Raw genomic sequence first — 26,232 nt, forward strand, 5'->3', positions numbered from 1 at the left:
AGGGGTCAACAGAGGATGAGATGGTTGGATAGCATCACCGACTCGATGGACATGAGTTTGAGCAAGCTCTAGGGGTTGGTGATGGACAGGGAAGCCTGGCATGCTGCAGTCCATGGGGTGGCAAACAGTTAGACATGGCCGAGTGACTGAACTGAACTGATCCTCAAGTGCAGGTAACAATACAGGTAGAACGCCAAGTCCACTGTATGCTTCTCCACTAGTCCCCAGGATGAGATGTCTTCAACACTGTCTGAACCCATGGTCTTTGTTTCTTGTATTCATGAAAGAGAGATTACAAGGATGGAAATTCCAAGCAAAGCAGAAGACATCAATGCCACGGAAACTAAGCAAGGTAAACAGGAAATGGAGATTTCTAGTATCTCTCTTTCATCTGGTCATTTATTCCATTTTACCACTGGATGCATCCCAGTCTCTGATCCTTTGGAAGCCTGCTTATATACTGCTTCTCTGGGAAGTTAAAATAAGTCAACATTTCCAACAAATATTTATCATGCAAAACATTGTCATTATTCCTGAAATAGATTGCAATCATTATTACAGATGGATGTTTATTGAGAGTATGAATACAGCCAATACATCCTTGAGTAGTTAATGACTATCAGTCAGCTAAAGAAATGAGATCACTAACATGAAATTTAGCTTTAGATAGTTAAACTGTTAGATGAATTATAAAACTTTCTAAAATACACTGTCCTAAATACTGCCCTTCTCAAATTCCAGAGCCACCCATGGGAGCCACAGAAAATTAATAAGGGTGCCAAAGGATATTTTAATTTTCAAAGGAAACACAGTGACATCTGTCAGATACATGCAGAAAACAGTTCTGAGATAGTTCAGTTTCAACATATACATTCCTATGGATGTCATATTTTTTACAGTTTTATTTAGATACAATTAACATATTAGTATTATAATTAACATAAACTGTATTAGCTTTAGGTGTACATGAGTGCGTGCTCAGTTGCTCAGTCATCTCTGACTCTTTGCAACCTCCTGGACTGTAGCCAGCCAGGTACCTCTGTCCATAGAATTTCCCAGGGAAATATTTCTCCACAACCTGGAACGGGTTGCCACTTCCTACTCTGGGGCATCTTCCTGACCCAGGGGTCAAACCTGCCTCTCCTGCATCTCCTGCTGGTGAATTCTTTGCCTGGGAAGCCCTTTTAGGTGTACAACATAATGATTTAATATATGTCTATATTGCAACAATGCCATATCTTTGTGAAACATTTTTAGCAGTTGCTAGGATAAAAATCAAGATCTAAAAAAAAAAAATCAATATAAAACAAGAAATGAGAATAGCAGGTCCAATTTACTCCATGGTTTGATAATTTTTTTTCATTTATTTTTATTAGTTGGAGGCTAATTACAAAATTATAGTGGTTTTTGTCATACATTGACTTGAATTAGCCATGGATTTACTTGTATTCCCCATCCCGATCCCCCTTCCCACCTCCCTCTCTACCCGATCCCTCTGGGTCTTCCCAGTGCACCAGGCCCAAGCACTTGTCTCATGCATCCAACCTGGGCTGGTGATCTGTTTCATCCTAGATAATATGCATGTTTCGATGCTGTTCTCTTGAAACATCCCACCCTCGCCTTCTCCCACAGAGTCATGGTTTGAGGATTTGTGCAGTAGCACAATCATACACATCAGTTCAGTTCAGTCACTCATTCATGGCTGATTCTTTGAGACCCAATGGACTGGAGCATGACAGGTCTCCCTGTCCATCACCAACTCCCAGAGTTTATTCAAACTCATGTCCATTGAGTCAGTGATGCCATCAACCATCTCACCCTCTGTTATCCCTTCTCCTGCCTTCAATCTTTCCCATCATCAGGGTCTTTTCAAATGAGTCAATTCTTCACACCAGGTGGCCACAGTATTGGAGTTTCAGCTTCAACATCCGTCCTTCCAATGAATATTCAGGACTGATATCCTTTAGGATTGACTGGTTGGATCTACTTGCTGTCTCAAGAGTCTTCTCCAGCACCACAGTTCAAAAGCATCATTCTTCAGCGTTCAACTTTCTTTATAGTCCAACTCTCACATCCATACATGACTACTGGAAAAACCGTAGCTTTGACTAAATGGACCTTGGTTGGCAAAATAATGTCTCTGTTTTTTAATATGCTGTCTAGACAGGTCATAACTTTCCTGCCAAGGAGTAAGCGTCTTTTAATTTCATGACTGCAGTCATCATCTGCGGTGTTTTTGAAGCCCAAAAAATTAAGTCTGTCACTGTTTCCACCGTTTCCCCATCTATTTGTCATGAAGTGATGGGACCACATGCCATGATCTTAGTTTATCGAATGTTGAATTTTAAGCCAACATTTTCACTCTTCTCTTTCTCTTTGATCAAGAGGTTCTTTAGTTTTTCTTCACTTTCTGCCATAAGGGTGATGTCATCTGCATATCTGAGGTTATTGATATTTCTCCCGGCAATCTTGATTCCAGTTTAGTCTTCCTCCAGCCTAGCGTTTCTCAAGATGAACTCTGCATATAATTTAAATAAGCAGGGTGACAACATACAGTCTTGACGTACACCTTTCCCAATTTGGAACCAGTCTGTCGTTCCATATCCTAACTGTTGCTTCCTGAACTGCACACAGATTTCTCAAGAGGCAGGTCAGGTGGTCTGGTATTCCCATTTCTTTCAGAATTTTCCAGTTTGTTGTGATCCACACAGTCAAAGGCTTTGGCACAGTCAATAAAGCGAGAGTACATGTTTTTTCTGGAACTCTCTTGCTTTTTTGATGATCCAACGGATGTGGGCAATTTGATCTCTGGATCCTCTGCCTTTCCTAAATCTGGCTTGAATATATGGAAGTTCATGGTTCAAGTACTGTGGAAGCCTGTCTTGGGGAATTTTGAGCATTACTTTACTAACATGTGAGATAAGTACAATTGTGCGGTGGTTTGAACATTCTTTGGCATTGCCTTTCTTTGGGAATGGAATGAAAATTGATCATTTCCAGTCCTGTGGCCACTGCTGAGTTTTTCAAATTTGCTGGCAGATTGAGTGCAGCACTTTCACAGCATCATCTTTCAGGATTTGAAATAGCTCAACTGAAATTCCATCACTTCCACTAGCTTTGTAGTGATGCTTCCTAAGGCCCACTTGACTTCCCATTCCAGATGTCTGGCTCTAGGTGAGTGACCCCACCATCCTGATTATCTGGATCATGAAGATCTTTTTTGAATAGTTCTGTGTATTCTTGCCACCTCTTCTTAATATGTTCTGCTTCTGTTAGGTCTATATCATTTCTGTCCTTTTGTGCCCATCTTTACATGAAATATTCCCTTGGCATCTCTAATTTTCTTGAAGAGATCGCTAGGCTTCTCATTCTATTGTTTTCCTCTATTTCTTTGCATTGAGGAAAGCTTTCTTATCTCTTCTTTCTATTCTTTGGAACTCTGCATTTGAATGGTTATATCTTTCCTTTTCTCCTTTGCCTTTCATGTCTCTTCTATTCACAGCCATTTGTAAGGTCTCCTCAGACAACAATTTTGCCTTTTTTCATTTCTTTTCCTTGGGTATGGTCTTGATCCCAGCCTCATGTACAATGTCATGAACCTCCGCCCATAGTTCTTCAGGCACTCTATCAGATCTAATCCCTTGAATCTATTTCTCACTTCCACTATATAATTTTAAGGAATTTGATTTAGTTCATACCTGAATGGTCTAGTGGCTTTCCCTACTTTCTTCAATTTAAGTCTGAATTTGGCAATAGGGAGGCTTCCCGGGTGGTGCTAGTGGTAAAGAATCGGCCTGCCAGTGCAGGAGATATGAAATACAGGTTCAATCCCTAGGTCAGGAAGATCCCCTGGAGGAGGGCATGGCAACCCACTCCAGTATTCTTGCCTGGAGAATCCCATGGACAGAGGAGCCTGGCAGGCTACAGTCCTCAGGGTAGCAAAGAATCAGACACTGCTGAAGTAACTTAGCATGCACACAATAGTAAATAACTGGATATTTAAGAATGAAAAAACCATTGTTTTTTTGAAAAAACAATATTGTTTTTCCAACCGGCTTCTGTGATGTTAGGATGTAAATCCTTAAGTTATTTGGACCTAAATACTCAATGTTAAATGAGTCTTTTGGCCTAAAGATGCAGTGAAAAATAATTGTTATTTAGTCACTAAGTCGTGTCCAATTCTTCTGTGACTCAAGGACTGTAGCCCACCAGGCTTCTTTGCTCATGGGATTTCCCAGGTGAGAATACTAGAGTGGGTTGCCATTGTCTTCTCCAAGGGTTCTTCCCTGCCCAGGGATTGAACTTACATCTCGTGCATTGGCCGTCAGAATCTTTACCACTGAGCCACCAGAGAAACCCAGTGAAAAAATTACCAGATACTAAAAGTGCTGTTTGAGTAAACTCCAAGAATTGGTGATGGACAGGGAGGCCTGGCGTGCTGCGATTCATGGGGTCGCAAAGAGTCGGACATGACTGAGTGACTGAACTGAACTGAACTGAACTGAACTGAAAAGTGCTGTTTATAGGAAAAAAACCTCTGCCCAAATAATATGAAACTCTAGACATAGACTATACATTATTATTACCTTTTATTTCTTTCATGAAGTTGAGTGAAACACTTTTTATGCAATTTTATTTGACTATTACAAAAATTATTTTACTTTCAGATATAAAGTAATTATTAATTTGTATCCAGTTTTGTCATTAAACACTGTTCACACCTCTTTAGGATTTAAAAAAGGTAAACATTAAATCCTTAGTTTCAGATGAATTAATCTGAACTGTGGTTTCATATTTCTATAAGTTTAAGCAGTACAGACTTTTAGGCAAGTGCCTAGTAATTAGTTGCCAAAGAATTTATATGTATGTAAATTTCCCTTCAGCCCTCTCCGCTGATATATAAACATAGTAAGGAAACTTTAATTTCATTGATATAAGAACACCTGAGGCAATGCCAATCAAACCCAAATCTTTTGTAAAATTGCAGATGTATGTTTTGTTTTCAATATGCAAACTAGCACCAATTATTCAAATCAGCTTACTTTATGTAAATTAGTATCTTCAAAAACTTCCTTAATCCAGGCAGTTATTAAGTGAAATGAGATTTGCCTCAACTAATGTCTATACAAAGAGGAAAAACACACAAGAGAAATCCTATTATAGCTTCAAAGCTCTGGGTTCTCCTTTGTTTACTTACAACTCTCCCTCTGGCAAGAACAATGAGCAGGGTATAATTATTTTCTTGACTCTCATTTTTAAGTTTTAATTTGACCCAGCATTTTAAGGAAGAGAGAAGAGGCATACAATGCAGGAGCCATTTTGCCTATACCAGTCTGACTTAGGAATTAAGAAACAAAGACATCAATTTTGCCACTAATTCCAAAAGGGACATGTTTTAAAAAACCTTGAAAACCCTTGAAAACTATGACAGATTGATCTTCCAAATGACAGGACTGTTTCATTTCTCAAAATTAAAATCATTTTCTTTAGAAAAACAGACTTCCAACTTGGAAATTTTTGCCTTATTAAAATAACAATGTATTTCTTTTTAATTAAGAGTTTTCAATTTCCAGTTTTTTAAGGAATCTCCACACTGTTCTCCATAATGGCTGTACTAGTTTGCATTCCCACCAACAGTGTAAGAGGGTTCCCTTTTCTCCACACCCTCTCCAGCATTTATTGTTTGTAGACTTTTGGACAGCAGCCATCCTGACTGGCATGTAATGGTACCTCATTGTGGTTTTGATTTGCATTTCTCTGATAATGAGTGATGTTGGGCATCTTTTCATGTGTTTGTTAGCCATCTGTATGTCTTCTCTGGAGAAATGTCTGTTTAGATCTTTGGCCCATTTTTTATGACCCAGCAAGCCCACTCCTGGGCATACACACCGAGGAAACCAGATCTGAAAGAGACACGTGCACCCCAATGTTCATCGCAGCACTGTTTATAATAGCCAGGACATGGAAGCAACCTAGATGCCCATCAGCAGATGAATGGATAAGGAAGCTGTGGTACATATACACTATGGAATATTACTCAGCCATTAAAAAGAATTCATTTGAATCAGTTCTAATGAGATGAATGAAACTGGAGCCCATTATACAAAGTGAAGTAAGCCAGAAAGATAAAGACCAATACAGTATACTAATGCATATATATGGAATTTAAAAAGATGGTAATGATAACCCTATATGCAAAACAGAAAAGAGACACAGATGTACAAAACAGACTTTTAGACTCTGTGGGAGAAGGCGAGGGTGGGATGTTCTGAGAGAATAGCATTGAAACAAGTATACTATCAAGGGTGAAACAGATCACCAGCCCAGGTTGGATGCATGAGACAAGTGCTCAGGGCTGGTGCACTGGGATGACCCAGAAGGATGGGATGGGGAGGGAGGTGGGAGGGGGGTTCAGGATGGGAACACATGTAAATCCATGGCTGATTCATGTCAATGTATGGCAAAAACCACTACAATATTGTAAAGTAATTAGCCTCCAATGAATAAAAATAAATGGAAAAAAATAAATTTAAAAAAAAAAAGAGCTTTCAAGATTTGCAGTCAATATAGATCAAGCACAGAATTTACTGTATCAAACTGAAGTTTATCCAGGAGGTGAAGGTGAGTTCTGATGTGTCTTTCAAAAAAGTTTAAATTGCTATTTATGATAGTTAAAGGATAACCTAAAAATATTAATGCTTGCTACCAAATCCAGTCATTGGTGACAAACATATTCTTTTATTTATGTTCAGATTGTGCATGTACAAATTTAAAACTGACAGACAAAATCCTTATCACCTAGAAGACTGGGAAAACAAGTTGTAACAGTGCTTCTTTGAAGGTGGTGGTTCACATATCATACAGAAAAGCACATCTTGATTTTAGGAATCCAAGAGAGTAAAACCCTCTGGTACCATAAAATATACAACTGGGATTGATTCAGGGTAAAATTCACTTCCTAATAGTGTTAGCAGCCTGAGCTGGAGCCAAGGTAGAGTTGCTGCAAGAATTTTGAGGAAAATTATGGGATGGACCCTTTTATTTTTCTTATATTTTCATTTTTCCAAGTGATTTTGTGTATTACTTTAATTCACTGACACATTCATTTCAGATTCTCTTATCCATTTCGGTAAAAATTTAAAAATCTAAACACATAATAATTGTCACACATACATGCAAAATTATCACTATAATCCCAGTCTCAGATGAGTCCCAGTAAAGGAAAGAGAAGATGGTATTTTTGGTCTCCTTGCATTTTTTAATAATTAGTGTATAATATACTCTAAGGCCTAAGTAAGAGTCACTCAGAGAAATTGGAAACAAAATAAGAAAAACCATTCTCTGAAAAATTGAAGTTTATGTTAATTAATATGGAAGGGATATGATTAGCCTTCTGAAGGAGTGATCCTTGAGAAACACTTTGAAATGAATTGTGCAGGAGACTACAGTGTTTCTAAATTTCCTTAAGGTCCCCAGTCCAAATATAATATTACTGTAGCCTGAGCTTTGATCTTTTATACCCTGGATAACCACATGCTCGTAATAAATGCAAACAAAATGATGTGGCACTCAGTATGAAGTTTAGAAAACAGAAAGTTGATGAATAATAATGAGTTGGGGTTTATTCAGAGAGACCTGCAATACAAGTCATCAGATATATGTAGTCAGCAGTAAAGCAGGAGTGATTTCTCTAGTTTTTGCCACAATCTGAAAGAAATATCCTTCAAGCCTACTCAATTTATTTTACCATTATCTCATATGTTCATTCTTACCTCACAATTTTTTTATTAGCACCTTGGATTCCAGGGAAGTTTGATAACAAAAGGTCTATTTTAGATAAGTGTTCTCTAGTGACCTTATTTACCAAAAAAGGTTAATCCCCATTGAATATTAATAAGTTAGCACTTGTTTTATGAATAAAACCATGAGACCTCATAGCCTAAAGTCAGTTCCCACAGAATCTCATCCTTCCTCAATGAACTGATAGCATCATTTCTTGAAACTGGATTCTGTACCCATGGGACTTCATCAGTTTGCAAAAGAACCCTCCCTGCCTGAGCAAATGTGTGAAATGGTTCAAAAGCAAAACCAAAAAGTAATAAGGCATGTCATTATATATGTTTCAAAACCCATAGAATATACAACACTAAGAGTGAACCCCGATGCAAACTGTGGACTTCAGGTGGTAATGAAGTGTCAACATAGATTCATGAAGATTGCAATAAATGTACCACTGTAGAGAAGGATGTCAATGGTGGAGAAGATGTGTTTGTAGGGGCAGGAATATATAGCAACCATTTACACTTTCCATTTAGTTTTGCTGTGAACCTAAAACTGCTGGAAAAAAAAAAAAATAGTCGAGAAAGAATCAAAGAGAGACTTCCCTGGTGGTCCAGTGGTTGAGAGGTCACCTTCCAATGCAGTGAGTGTGGATTTGACCCCTGGTGGGGAAGCTAAGATCCCAGGTGCCTCATGGCCAAAACAAAACAAAACATAAAACAGAAACGATATTGTAACAAATGCAACAAAGACTTTCAAAATGGTCCACGTCTTTTTAGAAAAGAGAGAAAGAAAGGAAGGAAGAGAGAAGGAAGAAGGTAATGCATGAAATTGCTGTGAAAAAGAAAGTGAAGCAAGAAAAAAAGGAAGAAAGAGAAGAAGGGTAATCCATTAAATGAGAAGGAGTTAAAGATACACTATGGAATCAAAAAGGACCTGAGTTAAAATCCTGACACTGACCCTAATTGTGTGATAATGTCACCTGACTGGGTGACATTTATCCTCTCCAAGTTTCAGCTTTTTTCCTGTAAAATGGACATAATAAATATGCACCTTCAGTGTTATGAGAGTTAAATGAAATTATATATGTAAAGCATGTATGACAGTGCCTGGAATGTAGTAAAATTTCATAATTTCCAAACTCAGCCCAAAGTAAATCCTATTAAGTTTGGACCAGATTTATAAGTTATTCTTTACGGTAAAAAGTATAAATTTCACTCTGACTACTCAAGAGCCTAAGACACGCAAGATACAGCAGGCTGACAGTCATCAAGACAGTACGGTACTGGCAAAAAGACAGAAATACAGATCAATGGAACAGAATAGAAAGCCCAGAGATAAGTCCACGAATCTATGGACACCTTATCTTTGACAAAGGAGGCAAGAATATGCAATGGAAAAAAGACAACCTCTTTAACAAGTGGTGCTGAGAAAACTGGTCAACCACTTGTAAAAGAATGAAACTAGAACACTTTCTAACACCATACACAAAAATAAACTCAAAATGGGTTAAAGATCTAAATGTAAGACCAGAAACTATAAAACTCCTAGAGGAGAACATAGGCAAAACACTCTCCGACATAAATCACAGCAGGATCCTCTATGACCCACCCCCCAGAATATTGGAAATAAAAGCAAAAATAAACAAATGGGACCTAATGAAACTTAAAAGCTTTTGCACAACAAAGGAAACTATAAACAAGGTGAAAAGACAGCCCTCAGATTGGGAGAAAATAATAGCAAATGAAGCAACAGACAAAGGATTAATCTCAAAAATATGCAAGCAACTCCTGCAGCTCAATTCCAGAAAAATAAATGACCCAATCAAAAAATGGGCCAAAGAACTAAACAGACATTTCTCCAGAGAAGACATACAGATAGCTAACAAACACATGAAAAGATGCTCAATATCACTCATTATCAGAGAAATGCAAATCAAAACCACAATGAGGTACCATTACAAGCCAGTCAGGATGGCTGCTATCCAAAAGTCTACAAGCAATAAATGCTGGAGAGGGTGTGGAGAAAAGGGAACCCTCTTACACTGTTGGTGGGAATGCAAACTAGTACAGTCGCTATGGAAAACAGTGTGGAGATTTCTTAAAAAACTGGAAATAGAACTGCCATATGACCAAACAATCCTACTTCCGCCCATACACACTGAGGAAACCAGATCTGAAAGAGACACATGCACCCCAATGTTCATCACAGCACTATTTATAATAGCCAGGACATGGAAGCAGCCTAGATGCCCATCAGCAGACGAATGGATAAGGAAGCTGTGGTACATATACACCATGGAATATTACTCAGCCATTAAAAAGAATTCATTTGAATCAGTTCTAATGAGATGGTTGAAACTTGAGCCCATTATACAGAGTGAAGTAAGCCAGAAAGATAAAGACCAATATAGTATAATAATGCATATATATGGAATTTAAAAAGATGGTAACAATAACCCTATATGCAAAACAGAAAAAGAGACACAGATGTACAGAACATAATTTGGACTCTGTGGGAAAAGGTGAGGGTGGGATGTTTCGAGAGAACAGCATCGAAACAGGTATATTATCTAGGGTGAAACAGATCACCAGCCCAGGCTGGATGCATGAGACAAGTGCTCGGGCCTGGTGCACTGGGAAGACCCAGAGGAATCAGGTGGAGAGGGAGGTGGGAGGGGGGATTGGGATGGGGAATACTTGTAAATCCATGGCTGATTCATGTCAATGTATGACAAAAACCACTACAATATTGTAAAGTAATTAGCCTCCAACTAATAAAAATTTAAAAAATTTTTTAAAAGATACAGCATGCTGCAGGATCAGGCTCCCAGAGGAAAAAGCATTCCCAGATAATAGCTTGTTAGGGTTATATTGGTCACATTAACTTTCTTATTAAAACAATTGTTGGAAAATTTATTATACTGAGGCTGGACTTTAACAAAATTGCAGATCAAGAGGCTGAGATTTTTTGGAATTAATTATAAAGATCTTAATATAAGTAAATGATTGTTACAAAAAATACCAAAGTAAGACACAAATAATAGAAAATGAAGAAGAAGATTAAGCTGAATTAAGATGATGAAAGAAAAATTTGACAGAGGTAACACCTATAATCAAGACTAACGAAAGGGTTTGACGATTCACTAATGATGAAACAATGGAAATGAATATCAGCTTACACTCAGCCATGCTATGACACAGCACAGTGAAACTGAGTGTTTTATTCACTACAAGATGTTGTTCAGGACATCTCTCACTACACCCAATAGGGTCCTATTGTCATAGTACGAGGAAGAGTCAATAATTTTCCTAAACAATCTGTGTGTGCTTTAAGAATCCTGCGACTATAGTGGCTCTGTTTTTGTCTTCTTGTTGGCTGCTAGGGAAATCTTACGGACTACTTACCTCTTGCAAGGATATGGGGTATTATGACTAGCACTTGTATATTCACAGATTCCTCCCCATTTATTACTCATATTCCCTTTGTCCAAAGTCTTTCGTTTATTTTTACATCATGTTGTAAACCATATACCTTTATTGTAAACTGTATTATTCATATATATATATATATCTATATCTCCTCAATATATTCTATTGTCAACCATGTATCTTTGTAAACCATCTTTCTATAACAATATGTGGTAAAAAAAAAAAAAAAGAAAGAAAGAAAAATTTAATAAGCAAACAGCTTTTATTTATTGGCCTATCACTAGCCATGCAGAATCTTAGTTCCCTGACCAGAGATCGAACCCAGGCCCCCTGCAGTGGAAGCATGGAATACCCATTGGAATGACAGGAAACTTTTAGAAATTAATTCCAAAATGAAGTGGGTGCTATGTGGATGACTAGGCTCCATTACCATAGCTTTCAAAGTTGTTGGGGTTTTGTTTGTTTTTTGGTTTGCTTGTTTTCCTTCTGCTACTGGTCTTTGTGTCCCGTCTCACAAGCACCGACTGCAGGACAGACTGCACAGCGCCAGGTGGCGTGGCTCCCGCTACTTCACGGGAAGCCACACTCAGGCCAGGGCTCTGCACGGGGATGGCGTGGGGTCTGGGGGTGGGAGGTGGGGAGGACTTCTATTCCAGTGCAGAGCGGTACTGTGCTATTCTGCCTTTTTCACGGGATCAATAAGAGAAAGCAGTGAGGGAGTTTACGGGCGCCAGCCCCAGGCGGTCTGTCTTGCCCTATCAGACCAGTGTGGTATTTATCTGCAAACACCAAGCTTTAGAGACTTCCGAAGCACACAAGTTGGTGGCTTCCGTCTTCTGGAAAGAAGACGTGCACAGTCCCACGGAAGCTGAGTTTGGACACTCCTCACTCCCCATCCACCCCTGAGATTCATGCCGTTTCAGGTCTCAGCTGGTCCACTGGCCAGGCCACCCTGAGTGGGCCTGCGAGTCACTCACAGTCACTTTTTCCTGTCTGCTGATAAATGTTTAACAGCACTGGGTCTTCAAGGGAGGGGGTGTGAAAGCCAAGTTTCCTCGCATTTGCCAAGGTATAAGTAAGCCTATATTGCTAATTTCAAGCTACAAGTGTGCCCTCATGGCATCGAGTTGAAAAGAGATGTCGAAAATACAAGGGTTGGCTGTCACACACCAGTACAAGGTCATTCTAGGACACCACTTCTTGGGACACGTTTGGTTTCATAAGGTTTCAGTAGAAGTCTGCTGACAGTTTGGTAGCACTTGGCCGTTTTTAAAATCACTTTTATTCCTTTTTAAAGGATTTAGGAACAGAAGGAAGACAGTAATACCAGATAACAAAGAATTGCTTGCACTACCCCTCACTTGTGAATAGCATTTACAGCATGTAAATGCTGAGAGGGCTATACAAATTTTAGTGTGATACCACTAACATATAAGGGAGTTGAGAAGATGTTACAGGCTTTACTTATTTATATACATACTATTTTTTGAAAGGCATGGAAAGAAACAGCTACAGAGGTTGAATAAAGGTAACAACTATATTTTTTATTCCTAAATTTTTTTTTATTTTATCATTTAAATACAGACTCCACTATTTGTTCATTATTTCCACAGTCAAAAATAAAGAGTGCTTCTAGGCCTTGCAGTCTAGAAGTCCTCATTAATTTACAGTAAAAAGTCAGAGTTAGTCCCTTTGCTGAAATGACTAATATTTAGGGGAAAATAGTTTCTTAAATAAGAGCAACTAGTACTTGAATAGTACTATATAGTTTACATACACTCTCCTACTTCCTCCTCCACGTGACCCTAAAATACGGGTCTCATTTTTCATCTATATTTTGTCTACTAGGAAATAGAGTCTCAAGTAGAGACATTTACAATGATTTACCAAAGGCCATATAATCTTGTCAATTGAAAAGTCAGATCTCTTCTGCTATCTGCTTGTCCCCCTTCCTCTCCTTTCCAAAAATATTTTTTGGGTAGTGAGTTAATCTATGCAGGCTGCCATAACAAAACACCCCAGACAGGGTGGCTTAAACCACAGAAATGTATTTTCTCAGTTCTCTTCATTAGAGGTCCAGGGTCAAGTTTCTGTTAGGGTGAGTTTCTAGTGAGACTCCTTTTCCTGGCTTGCAGATGACTGACTTCTCATCATGTCTTCATGTGGCTTTTCTTCTGTGCTAGAGAGAGATCTCTGGTCTCTCCTCCTCTTCCATAAGGCCACAGACATATAGGATTAGGTTTTTACCCTATGAATTCATTTCATCTTAATCACCTCTGTCAAAGCCCCATCTCCCAATACTGTCACATTGAGGATTAGGATTCCAACATATCAATTTCTAGAGGACACAATTCATTCTATAACAGGCAGCAGACACTACACCAGAGATAGAAATATAGTGATGGACAAAAAAAGACCTGGTCCCTGACTTTGCGGAGCTTATGATGTATTAGGAAGGACAGATGCTGACTTGGTTCACATTTTCCCTCACACAACGCTATAGAAAGCATATTGCTTACCCCGATCTCCTTCATGCCATCCCCACCCCCCTCAAATATTTTTATGAGTCAGACACAACTGAGCGACTGAACTGAACTGAACTGATACAGGATAAACTTCAGACCACCTTGTGTCTTATTCATTTGTCTTTAAATTTGTAAAGACAGAATGAATAAAATTCACTTGAAAGTCCCCTCAGAGGAAGGTTAGTAGACTCCTTTCTGAAAGCAGAACAAGGGTTAGGCCAGGATTTGTCAACAACAACAAAAAAACTTACTGCAGTGGTGGGGAGCAAGGAATGTTTTTGTGAATTCTATGGGGTGCGTGCTGTGCTGCGGTCTTCAATCTAGACTGGTGAGCATCAGAAGGAAAGCTTTCTCTTTTCATCAGTATCCAAAATCAAGAGTTATTATATTTAAGAAGTCTCTGCTGTTAAGCCAAAGTAAATTCACAAGTGTTTCAGAAATTTTTTAAAAATAGCAAAAAGAATCGGACTCACCAGCATCACAGCCCTTTGAATCTGTGATTCTGTGTCACCTTCCCACAGCACAAATGGAGGTTAAAAGAAAAATGTGGGAGAAGAGAAGAAAAACATTCTAAGACCTTTTGTTTAATGATATGCAAATGAAACAGTTACTAGGTCACCAAGCACCACGGATGCTAATTCTGCAGTGTTTTTTGAATCCATTCTCTGCCTTCCAGCTGGCAGAAGCTTTGTGTTGAATTAGATATAATATCGGCTGTGACTCAGACAAATCTGGCTTCTGCTCCTGACTCCAGTGCGTACTAGTTTCATGAACTTGAGCAAAATAGCTAGTCTCTTTCTGCCTTGGTTTCCTTACAACAAAAATTAGAATGATAATGCTGTGCTGGGCTTTCTGTGGTTTAAGAAAACGAGGTACATTGCAGTTACCACAGGATATTATAAAGATACTATAAAGATGAAAAGGAAGCTGTCTCAGTCACCATCCTGATAATCAGCACATTGTTCATCATCACTCAGAACAGGGCATTGAGTCTTTGTTGTGTCAGACACTATCTCAGATGATGGAAATATAGAAATTAATAAGATGTGCATTCTATTCTCAAGGGACTAAAGAACAGGAAAGAAAATTAATCATGGTAAATATACACCATAAAAAGGGCAGTGGAGCCCCACCTAAAAATTATCAATAGACTCTTCCCTGTTCAGCAAAGAACAAAGTTTCTAAAGAAGAGGAAACAGGTGAATATTGAGAAATACAGTAGCTCAGAAAATGCTAGCACAAAGGAAGATCATTGCACAAAGAGGACTAGATCATGAAGAGTTTGCAATTTTTATGTGATGAATTAGAGAATTTTAAGTCCAAAAGGAAAACCCTCCTCTACTTTTAAAGGAGGTTAAAAAAAAAAGTGGGGTTTATGTTTCAAAACAAACAAATTAAAAAAGGATTCTAGAATCTAATAAAATCCAGGAAATGCTGGGTTAAAACAATTAATAATAAAAGGACATCTTTACCACAGGATTTCTCAGAGCTTTTAATATACAAATGTGTATTATGACTCTCCAAGAGGAGAATTTGATGTAAGACACTTGCCAGATTTATTTGACCTGGAACCACTTTTTCCATAGAACATCTGGAAGGATACATCATTAAAGCCATTCTAGGATATGAAGTTGTTGTCTATGGGCTTCCCAGGTGGCACTAGTGGTAAAGAACCTGCCTGCCAACGCAAGGAGCCAGGAGATGTGTGTTTGATCCCTGGATCAGGAAGATCCCCTGGAGGAGGGCATGGCAACCCACTCCAGTAGTCTTTCCTGGAGAACCCCATGGACAGAGAGGCCCAGTGAGCTATAGCCATTAGGGTCCTAAAGAGTCAGACACAGCTGAACATGCATAAGAACTGAGAAGTTTCAGCAGGAGAATAAGGTGAACAAAAGCTTGCAGATCCCGATGCCCTGGTCTCCCAGCCTGACCCCACACTGCCTCTTCAGCCACACTTGACAGCTGCTTCCATCCATCTTCCCTACACCCTGCACAAACTGGACATTTCGTTTTTCACTAAGCATGCTTCACACTCCCTTGCTTTGGAGCCTTTGAACAGTCTCCTCCTGAAATTCTACTCATCTTTCAGGATACACCTCAAAGACCACTTCTTGAGTAAAGTCATTCATAATTCCCCAAATTGTGCTGATAATACTCCCTTTGGGTGTTGCTTTTATTTCTGGTTAGCCCTTGTTTTATTCTATTTTGGCAATGCTCATGAATAACGATGGGGAATGCTGGTCACTCCTTGCCAGAACCACCCACAAAAAGTTCTAAATTTTTCCTTCTATATTCACTACTTCCTCTTTGGGTTTTGAAATGGGATCTTCCCTGAATAATAGATGTACACACATACACAACAGAGGGTTCGCAAATTTCCCTCACTGCACAAAAATGTGTAGAGAAAATTCAGCTTCTTTGTCTGTAACCAATCTAATCTTCGTCATTAGCACCCACCTGCTGAGTGGTGATAAAAACTGAGTTTATTCCTCTCTTATTAATTAATTTAATTCTCTCTAGGGAACTCAGTGTTTTTTTTTGATAAATGTCTAGTCTTCCAGATGCTCTCTCTCAGCCTTTTCATCCCCAAAGAGACATCTGGGTATATGAGGTGTGTTTCCTATGCCCTCCTGACAGTAGAGCAGGGAGGTCTGGGATTTATATTCTCTGTCCTTGTGCTTTTCTCTGGACTAACAAACACAGAAGTACCACTGGGCCTGTCCCGGGATGTTCTGCTGGCATCTGCTGTTAAGTTTGGCAGCTGGTGGGATTTATGACCTGACCTCTTTCGGTCTCCTTAAAGCCTCATTCTGTTTAAGCCCAACTTATCTCTCATTGAACATCTGGTCCTGGCACAGTGGTCTATCATGTGATACTCAGCTGCAAGGTCACCTCCACTCTGCGACAGCAACTCTTGGCATGCCAGAATAATTTACTATTAATAATTTACTCTTCCACCTCACCCCTGGGGCTTGCAAGAAAATCCGGGATTCTATCCAAGACTGAAATAAAAAGACTACTTGGGGTTGCTAAAGTCAGTATGAAGTACAGTGTAGTTGCTCAATAAAAAAATTGAATGGAAGATTCCAAGCAGAAAAAAAAATGATTATAGATTTTAACTTTTTAGCATCTATGACACTATTTTCAAGAAGCTCTGCTATACATGATAATATAAATTGTATGCAAAGATTTCAATATCTCTTGTAACTATTTTAACATATACGAATTTGATGTCTTACTTCTTTTAGTTTATCATCATTACCATCCAAGAGCATCATTTAGCAGGTGTGAGGCCCCTACATTTAGATACTTTAAATTTTAAGAAAAATAATCATGGTACAGATATACACGTGAGGAACAAGAAAACTTGAGGAAAATATTACCTTTAAATTGAAAAGCAAACTGAGGATGTCACACACTAATCAGTGGGAAGGTCGAGACACAAAAAGAGTCTGCAGGCAAAATGAGGGTAGCCAAAGGCACGAGAGAAGTGGACTTTTGGATTTAAGCAGTGCAAAATTAGGGATGTCTCTGTGTGGCTGACCCACACTAATCCCATTTTGTCAGCTCCTTCTTAGACCCACCGTGCCTTCTCTTCTGAGTGACTGAGCGTTAACATCCTCATAAGAAATGCATCCAAGCCTTATCAGCTTTTACCTTGCTTTCATTTGATATGAAAACCAGAAGGTTTAAGATCATGAGACCCTCAGTGGAGGGAAAAACCCCTGGTTCTTGTCATGCAGATGTGCTTCTTCCTTAGCAATCAGATTCTATTTTAGTTTTGGCCCCTTTAAGTCCATCTGTACTGGGTCAGGAAGATCCCTGGAAGAGGCATGGCAACCCACTTCACTATTCTCATCTGGAGAATTCCTTGGACACCTGTCCAAGGGTTGCAAAGGGTCAGACACCACTGAAGCGACTTAGCGTGCACACATACCCCTTGCAGGGTACTCTCTGGATCATTCTCAACTCAGTCTTGCCTGCATGTTAGTTACCCACAGTAAACTTCATAACTGCCTTCATGGAGTTGCCTGCTTCACTGTTTTCAACCTTAAAGTTCCTTCTCTGTTTGAAGGATAGTATTCAATATCTCCACCTTCCAATAGTCTCTCATTAGTTATTCTCTATAAAGGTAATGCCGCTGCTGCTGCTAAGTCACTTCAGTCGTGTCCAACTCTGTGCGATCCCATAGACAGCAGCCCACCAGGCTCCCCCGTCCCTGGGATTCTCCAGGCAAGAACACTGGAGTGGGTTGCCATTTCCTTCTTCAATGCATGAAAGTGAAAAGTGAAAGTGAAGTCGCTTAGTCGTGTCCGACTCTTAGCGACCCCATGGACTGCAGCCTACCAGGCTTCTCCTTCCATGGGATTCTCCAGGCAAGAGTCCTGGAGTTGGGTGCTATTGCCTTCTCCAATGAAGGTAATAGTACAATGTTATTCAAATGAAATGGAGTATCTCTAAGAGTGACCTTAAACTCTCCTCCAAATAGGAGACAGTCTAAGTGGATTGCAAACAGAAGCTCTTAAATAGTATTCTAAAACATAGCTTCAGAATAAAGATAACCAAAGAATGAAGAGAATTAAACCCTTGCTAATATACTAATCATATCTGTTCTCATTCTTCTGTATTAGTTCACTGGTCAGAGATTGGCTTCTGGCTTCCTGTTAATCTTAACCTTAGCCGAATTTACATAACACTTGCTACAAAAGGGATGAGAGAAATTCAGACAGCTTTTAGCATATGAGTAATCAATTTTTTAATAGGCTGTAGTGGATATTGGGTACTGGGGAGGATTAGATACTATCTTAATAATGAGTCAAAGGACAGAAGAGCTTTTGAATATCATTTTTCTTCCTGAGAATATCTTGGAAGATATGATTTTAAAAATAATAATATCTGATACAAAGTCAGGGATTCATTAGTTTATTTCTTTTATTTTTTTAAGTAAATTCTTCCCTGATGATCACTGCATCACCTAAGTGTGAAGCCAAGCAGTGACTATTTCATCATACCAAATACAATCTCCTTTCCTCTGAGAGGTGTTGAAAGGTTCATTTAATCCAATGACTCAATTGGAACCTTTTATAATGCATTTTATGTGACACAAAATTTATCTACATTTAAAAAATGCATTGGAAGAATACCTCTGTTCATTTCAATGACCCTGAGAGTGCCCCAGTTACTTTAGATTATATAGATATTGTGCTACAACCTGCCGGCTTAACCGTAAACTTTTATCTTCAATTAACTTCTGGCTATGATCTATTTAAATCCTCGGAGAAGGTGGGAGAGGCAGGAAGTCAGAGAGAGACAAAGTGTTCCTATTGGAATAAGGCAGCTCTCAATCAACATCAAAGGACAAGGAGAGCCACAAAAGCTGCAGAAAGCAGGGCATCTTGCCTTCACTCGGCCTTTGTTGAGCCTAGGTGGGCAAGAGCTGGTAAATTGAGCTGAAAAATAGAAGCATTCCAGGTGGGCAAAGCAGCAAAGAGAAGAGCCTGGCCAGTCCTTCCCAGGCTCAGCAAGGCCTGGTTCCACGTGACCACTGGGAGATGGTACCCACGCTACCACAGAAGGCATTCATTAGTGCAAATGAGGACAGAAGCAAAAATAAAATCCTAGAGCCTGTACAAGTGTATACATTTCAATTGGAGGAAGGCCATATCAAACAGACAATGAACACTCAATCCAATAGTAAGGGAGCTGAGGTTTGCTGTGAGTGAAGTCAAAAGAATGGTGGGAGTCGAGGTGTTACTTCCCCAAGCAAGTTATGTCCACAGTGCTTGCAGAGCAGGTATCACCCTATTGCAAAAGTGGCCAGCTATAGTCCATGGGGTCGAAAAGAGTCGACCAGGACTGAGCAACTAACACTTTGGCAAAAGGGGAGAACTTCCTTTAGTATACCTACTAAGAGATGATCCCTGCCTTTCTTAAAGCAACACCGTCCTCTTGATGATGTGGATACTTGTAAGAAGCTTAATGCGACAAATATTTAACTCCCACCTATAGGCCTGAGTTACCTTCCAGAAAGATGTCAGACCCCACTCAGCACTTTCTCTAGGTGGCTAATACCACTTAGAAGTGTGGGTAACAGTCTCCACTAAGCCATGTCAGCCGTGCCCTCTGTGTCCTGGGTTCCTGCTTACAACAGATACAAAAAGGATGTTCAGCAATTTCACGTCATAGTCCCTCATTAAGGAATTACTGATCTGGTTCAGGGCCAAACTCCTGGCTTCATATTTGCATCACCTGGGGAACTTTTGAAAAACAACCAGAGTCTAGGTAGGGCCTGGATAGGGATATATTTTAGCCTCTCTTTGCAAGCATTTCCTTCATCTGTAAAATAGGGATAATAATAATGCCTCCCTCACAGAGGTCTAGTGAAGATTAAATGTGTTACTAAATAGAAAATGTTTAAAACAGAACCTGGCATCAGTGACCAATCATCCTGTTTTTTTAGGATTGAAATTGTCCCAGGATGCAGAATTTTCAATGCTGAAGCTTTAATGAGCAAGTGAAGTGTTAGTCACTCAGTCATGTCCAATTCTTTGTAACCCCATGGACTATAACCTGCCAGGCTCTTCTGTCTGTGGAATTCTCCTGGCAAGAATAGTGGAGTGGGTTACAGTTCCCTCCTCCAGGGGATCTATCCTAACCCGGGAATCGAACCCCAGTCTCCTGCACTGCAGGCAGATGCTTTACCATCTGAGCCACCGGGGAAGGCTAAAGCTGAGACGTCCTGGGCAAACCAGTATGATGTGGTTACCCTACCTGGTACATAGTAAGTAGTGTATACATGTTAGAATTTTTTGATGATACATGCAAAGGTTATTCATTTGAACTACATGTAGATTGTTACATATCTCCTACTTCTGTTTTTTCAAAAGTCAAATCATTTAAGCAAGCAGGATGCATACCACCTAAACTTCTCATCCTGGAACCAGGACTTCCTATGGATTCTTTTGTCTTCAAGCTCATCATTTGAAGTAGAGGCCTGAATCTTTTCTGTTTCATGTTCCCCAGAGTTTTTACATTAACACCAGAAACTCACTTCTCATTGGCTTACTTTCTCTTAAAGCCTGCTTGTTAGAAAAGAGGCTCCCTTCTTATTGGCTCATTTGTTTGATCTTGTTTAATGAGGCAAATTTTTATAACACTAGGAGGTAAAACATCATTACTGTCAACAGTGCCCAGTTTTATTTGGCTTCCTATCACAGCACTTGCTATGCATAAAAAATTGCATTTCTTTCCCTTTTCTCATTGCTCAAGGCCACATAATCACAAACAGATTATTAGAAAATGTCTCCTATGCACTGGCCCAGGCTTACATAGATAATGCATGTGACATAATTAAAAAGTAATGTAAACTTTCACAAACACAACAGAACTTATCATTCCAAAATGAGATTGTCACCATGGAAGGAAATAATAGGAAGTATAAGAAAGAGTAGAACTTCAGTGCCAGATAAGTCCCAATTCTACACTAGTTCTAAGGGATTGAAATCACTTAAACATTTTGATTCTGCTTCCTCATCTAGATGACAAGGATAATACATGCATCATAAGACTTTGGCGAAGATTACATAAAAGTGATTTATATTCATCACTGAACTTCCTTCTTCCCACTTTTAAATCTAAGCTATCCTGGGGTGGAAGAGGAGGCACATAGCCATTCCAGAGAGGATGCTGCTAAACAGAATACTTTGGAATTACTTACACCATGTCTTCGTAAATTTCTCTACTGACAAAAGTTCAGGCTCTTGAGTCAAGTTTGATGACTAAAGTGAGTGAACTAAACAGGGCAATACCATCGGTAGTGATGATGAAAACTCAGCCTTTCTGCACACTGGTGCCCAATGAAATCTGAGAGATGGAATTTTGGGTGAAGTAGAAAAGAATCGCTTTATTGTTATGCCAAGTTAAAGGGGACACAAAGGGCTCCTGCCCTTGAAAGCTGTTTCCCAGCTAGGGAAGATCTGAGGAAGAAGTTTATAGCAATAATTCAAGGGCAAAGTTGCAGATAAGATTAGGATGTGAGTAGTTAATCTTCTTAATGAGCTTCTGTGGTTCCATTAGACTGGCCTCAAGTGGTCTTCTCCCATATGGAGAATGCTGACACCTTCCATTGTTGGGTTTTAATTCTATAAATGGGATTAAGGATATTGTTATGTGTGTCCCTTGAGGTGGAACCAGGACCCTGCCCCAAAGCTGTACTATCATTTCTTGGCTGCTCCTCCCTTGACTCTTAATCCTTTCCCTTCCTGGATTAGCAACATTTTGAATCTGCCCTTCAGAACCCAGGGAAGGTTAAGGAGGTGGAACAGAAAGTCTCCCTGTGCCCAGGAGCCCCTACAGGGGCCTGCTTGCTTTCAATAATAAAAATGTGACTACAGTAATAGGGCGCACCTCTAACCATTTCCAGCTTGGCATTGCCCAAATGGAATCCATTTTTGTGCAGTCTCTTATATTTTTTAATATGCATCTGTTTATCTTTTAACAGTTCTGGTATCCAAAAAGGGAACCAAAGGAGACCCCCAATGACCCCCAAAAGCAATGAGCAACCAGGAATAGGACTTCATGAGCCCCTTGATTTCACTGTCTCTGGAAATAATTTGTAAGTCCTTTCTGGATCCCGGATCCAAGCTCCACAGCTTTTGAATTATGAGCTTTCAGACTTTATTTGAGCATTTGTTTTTCTGGATAGGGTCCAGAAGCTGGCCAGCGTTAGATTGGGTCTGGGATCAGACTAAGTTCAGCTTAGAAATGGGAGATAATCTGGACTGGATCCAATGTAAAACTGGATTGGATGCAGTGTGAGGCCTCAGGTGAGTAAAATTGTTTTGAGGTTAAACAAGTAGGTCAATGGAGAAGGCACCCCACTCCAGTACTCTTGCCTGGAAAATCCCATGGACAGAGGAGCCTGGTAGGCTGCAGTCCATGGGGTCATGAAGAGTCAGACACAACTGAGCAACTTCACTTTCACTTTTCACTTTCATGCATTGGAGAAGGAAATGGCAACCCACTCCAGTGTTCTTGCCTGGAGAATCCCAGGGACAGAGCCTGGTGGGCTGCCGTCTATGGGGTTGCACAGAGTCAGACACAACTGAAGCGACTTAGCAGCAGCAGCAGCAGCAGCAGCAAGTAGGTTAACTTTACTGAAGATAATATTGAATTACAGTGTACACCAGTGGAGAAGTTTTAATCATCTTAGACAGGCTTATCCATTTACACAGTTGCCCTAGAGACAAAGGAGTTTCACTCAAGCACTTACTAAAGAGAATAGAAGGGAAACTCCTTTTCTTCCTTTATAGTTTCTGGTGACCATGATGAGACCTGCAGATGGGATACTGAGAAAACTGCAGAGGTCAGCAAATGATGAGAATTCTCACCAAAGTCAGCTCCCCTAGATCTCTGTGGCGCCTAGTGTGAAATAAAGTATTTCCTGCCATATCAGTAGACAGGGATGTCACAGTTATCAGCGATTACAGCCCTCCAATGTGAGCTGGTGAGTCGTAAGGGCACTCAGGATGAAGAATACCTCCTTGCCATCAGATTGCAGCCACTCCCTATAGTAAGCTCCAAAGGAGCTCGGGATGTGAAAAACACAGGGTACCAGGTGAGGTGGCTATGAAAGGAATTATTTCAGTGAGTCAGATTCTTGCAGCTTCCCATACATAGACAAGCACTAAATTCCTTAATTTGGGATATCTGGTTTTCTTTAACAATATTTTTTTAAAGAGATAAATAAGGCCTTTATATACAGAGAAGAGCTAGTGGTAAGTGAGTTAAGGTAGCACTAGAGGTAAAGAACCCACCTACCACTGCAGGAGACATGAGACCCAGGTTCGATCCTTGGGTCGGGAAAATCCCCTGGAGAAGGGAACAGCAACCCACACCAGCATTCTTGCCTGGAGAATCCCATGGACATAGGTGCCTGGTTCATAGGTTCATGGGGTGGCAAAAAGTCAGACATGACTGAAGCGACTTAGCACACATACAGAGAAGCATGAGTCGGGGGGTGGGCGGGCTGTCAGCAGCAGCAGCAGGCCAGACAGGGTGACCACGCCAGCAGGGCCCTGTCAGTGGTAGAAGATGCCCTGGAAGCAGGCCTTGTCTTCCTTGTCTTTCTGAAGGATCTGCACTTAGAGGCACAGCTCACAGCTAGATGTGCTCCTAGATCCATAGCTCAGGGCTCACCATAGTCGCCAGGGTGGGTCCCAGTTCCAGCACCTTGGCAAAGTCAGCCTGGGCTTCTTGAGTGTTCCACACTGCTGCATGTGCCTTGCTGTAGTTGAAGTAGGCCTTGACAGTGTCATCATACTTATTGAAGATCGAGTAGTAGTCCAGCACTTCTGATACTCCACCTTAAGCATCTCGATGTCAAAGATGAGAGGCTGGGCCTTCTGCTACAAGGCATCCAGATCAGCATGGCCCAGGGAGTTGTGCTCCTGCATCTGGGTGATGCCCTCCAGGAGGTCCTCGCTGGATGCAATGTTGTGTAAACTCTTGGCCAGTAGCCGATATAGGACCACATGCCTGACATCACAGCAGAACTGAGCAATCTCCCCCTCCCACATGGTATGCAGGATGGTCTCCCACAGGGGCAGCTTAAACTTCTTGCCAATAATGAGCTCCATGGGCTTGCCGCATGGCCATCTGTCATCCAGCATGGTGTTCTTGTCATTGCAAAGAGTCTGGTAGTGGAACGTGACTTTGGTTCCATCCTGAAAGTCAGGGAGCTTTCCTTGGCCCTCCTGCATCATGCACTTTCGGATGCCATCCTCCCAGAGTCTATCAATGATATCCACCATACTCCTTCCTCACTGCTCTCTTTCAGCAGCTTCCAGACCAGCTTCCTCAACTTCTCGAATTTAGGCAACTTCTGAGCTGGCGTCATTTTGGCTATGGGAAGAACAATAATACTTTGATGTTCAGATTACCTGCCCCTTATGTGAAACTTCTATATAATCTGGCTCCTCCCCCCCTCCTCAGAGTAGTTCTCAGAGTTACTTGAGATGCTGTTTCCCAGGCTTAAAATTCTAAAACTTCCCACCAAATAAAACATAACTCTCAACTTTTGGAGGAGGAACTGGCAACCCACTCCAGTATTCTTGCCTGGAAAATTCCACAGAGAGGGGAGCCTAGCAGGCTACAGTCTACGGGGTCATCAAGAGTCAGACAAGACTGAGCACGCATGCGCACGGCATAGAATTCTTTTAAACTGGCATTCTTGCTTAATGATGTTGTCTAGGCAACACTGGAGACTGAAAAAAATTCCTGCTCCATAAATAAGGCTAATTAAAAGTCTATATAAATTTTAAAAGGGGCAATACTTTAATTTTTTTCTTACTTAATAGTGTAAAAATTCTTTGAGCTAAGTTAAAACCATGGAGAAAACATACTACTTTAGTGTTTAGCAGTATATCAAAACTAGCAAGAGTTTTCTTCAGGATTTTGTTGAAAAATTAAGATTATATTTTGAGTGTGTCAGGGCCAGTCAAATTGTTGGTGTTGTATCATAGTTACCTTAACTGTTTTAAACATGGATCCTCTGTGCCTGTGAATATACTTGCATGCTTCTACTTGACTTTACTGACTCAGCTTTTAGGTTGGGACTATTTTTTAAGTCAACTAAAGAAGCTAAAATCTTACATAGTCCCTTTTTTTTCCAAATTTAGATTGGCAAGGAAAAAGGTTGATTATTGACCCTTTCTCTCACAGGGGCAGCTATTTCCTTCCTGTCTCACTGTGTATCCTGAGAAGTTGACCTGGCTACCATCAGATTGTAGGGCCCCAAAATATGGCCAGATACAAATATGGGTTGTACTCCATTTGCAGCTAGGGTCCCACCAACCATTCCCAGCTCTCAAGGGAATTGTCTAAGTCATTCTTTCAGTTATCTTTGGGAGTGGCTCTAGATCTCGAAAGGGTAGTATCTTTTGCATTTCGTTGGAGACCCCTTTTGTGTCCATGTGCTGTGCTGTGCCTAGTTGCACAATTGTGTCTCTTTGTGACTCCACAGAGCATAGCCCACCAGGCTCCTCAGTCCATGGGATTTTCCAGACTAGAATACTAGAGTGGGTTGCCATTTCCTCCTCCAGGGGATTTTCCCAAGCTAGGGATTGAATCTGCATTTCCTGTGTTTCCTGCATTGGCAGGTGGATTCTTTACCACTGAGTCACCTGGGGAACCCCTGTCAAGAATATTTACTCTTTGTCTCAGGTAAAATGTGAAACAATATATTTAAGAGGATTATTTTTTAAAGTAGTTCTCCGGTCAGAAATTGACCTAATTGAAAGCTGACATTCAGACTCTGGTAAGAACTGTTTTTTAGACCTTGTCTACTAAGCTAAAAAGCAGAGACATTACTTTGTCAACAAAGGTCCATCTAGCCAAGGCTGTGGTTTTTCCAGTAGTCATGTATGGGTGTGAGAGTTGGACAAAAAAGAAAGCTGAGTGCCAAAGAATTGCTGCTTTTGACCTGTGGTGTTGGAGGA

Source organism: Muntiacus reevesi, chromosome 6 (assembly GCF_963930625.1).
Source record: "Muntiacus reevesi chromosome 6, mMunRee1.1, whole genome shotgun sequence".
Classification (NCBI taxonomy): domain Eukaryota; kingdom Metazoa; phylum Chordata; class Mammalia; order Artiodactyla; family Cervidae; genus Muntiacus; species Muntiacus reevesi.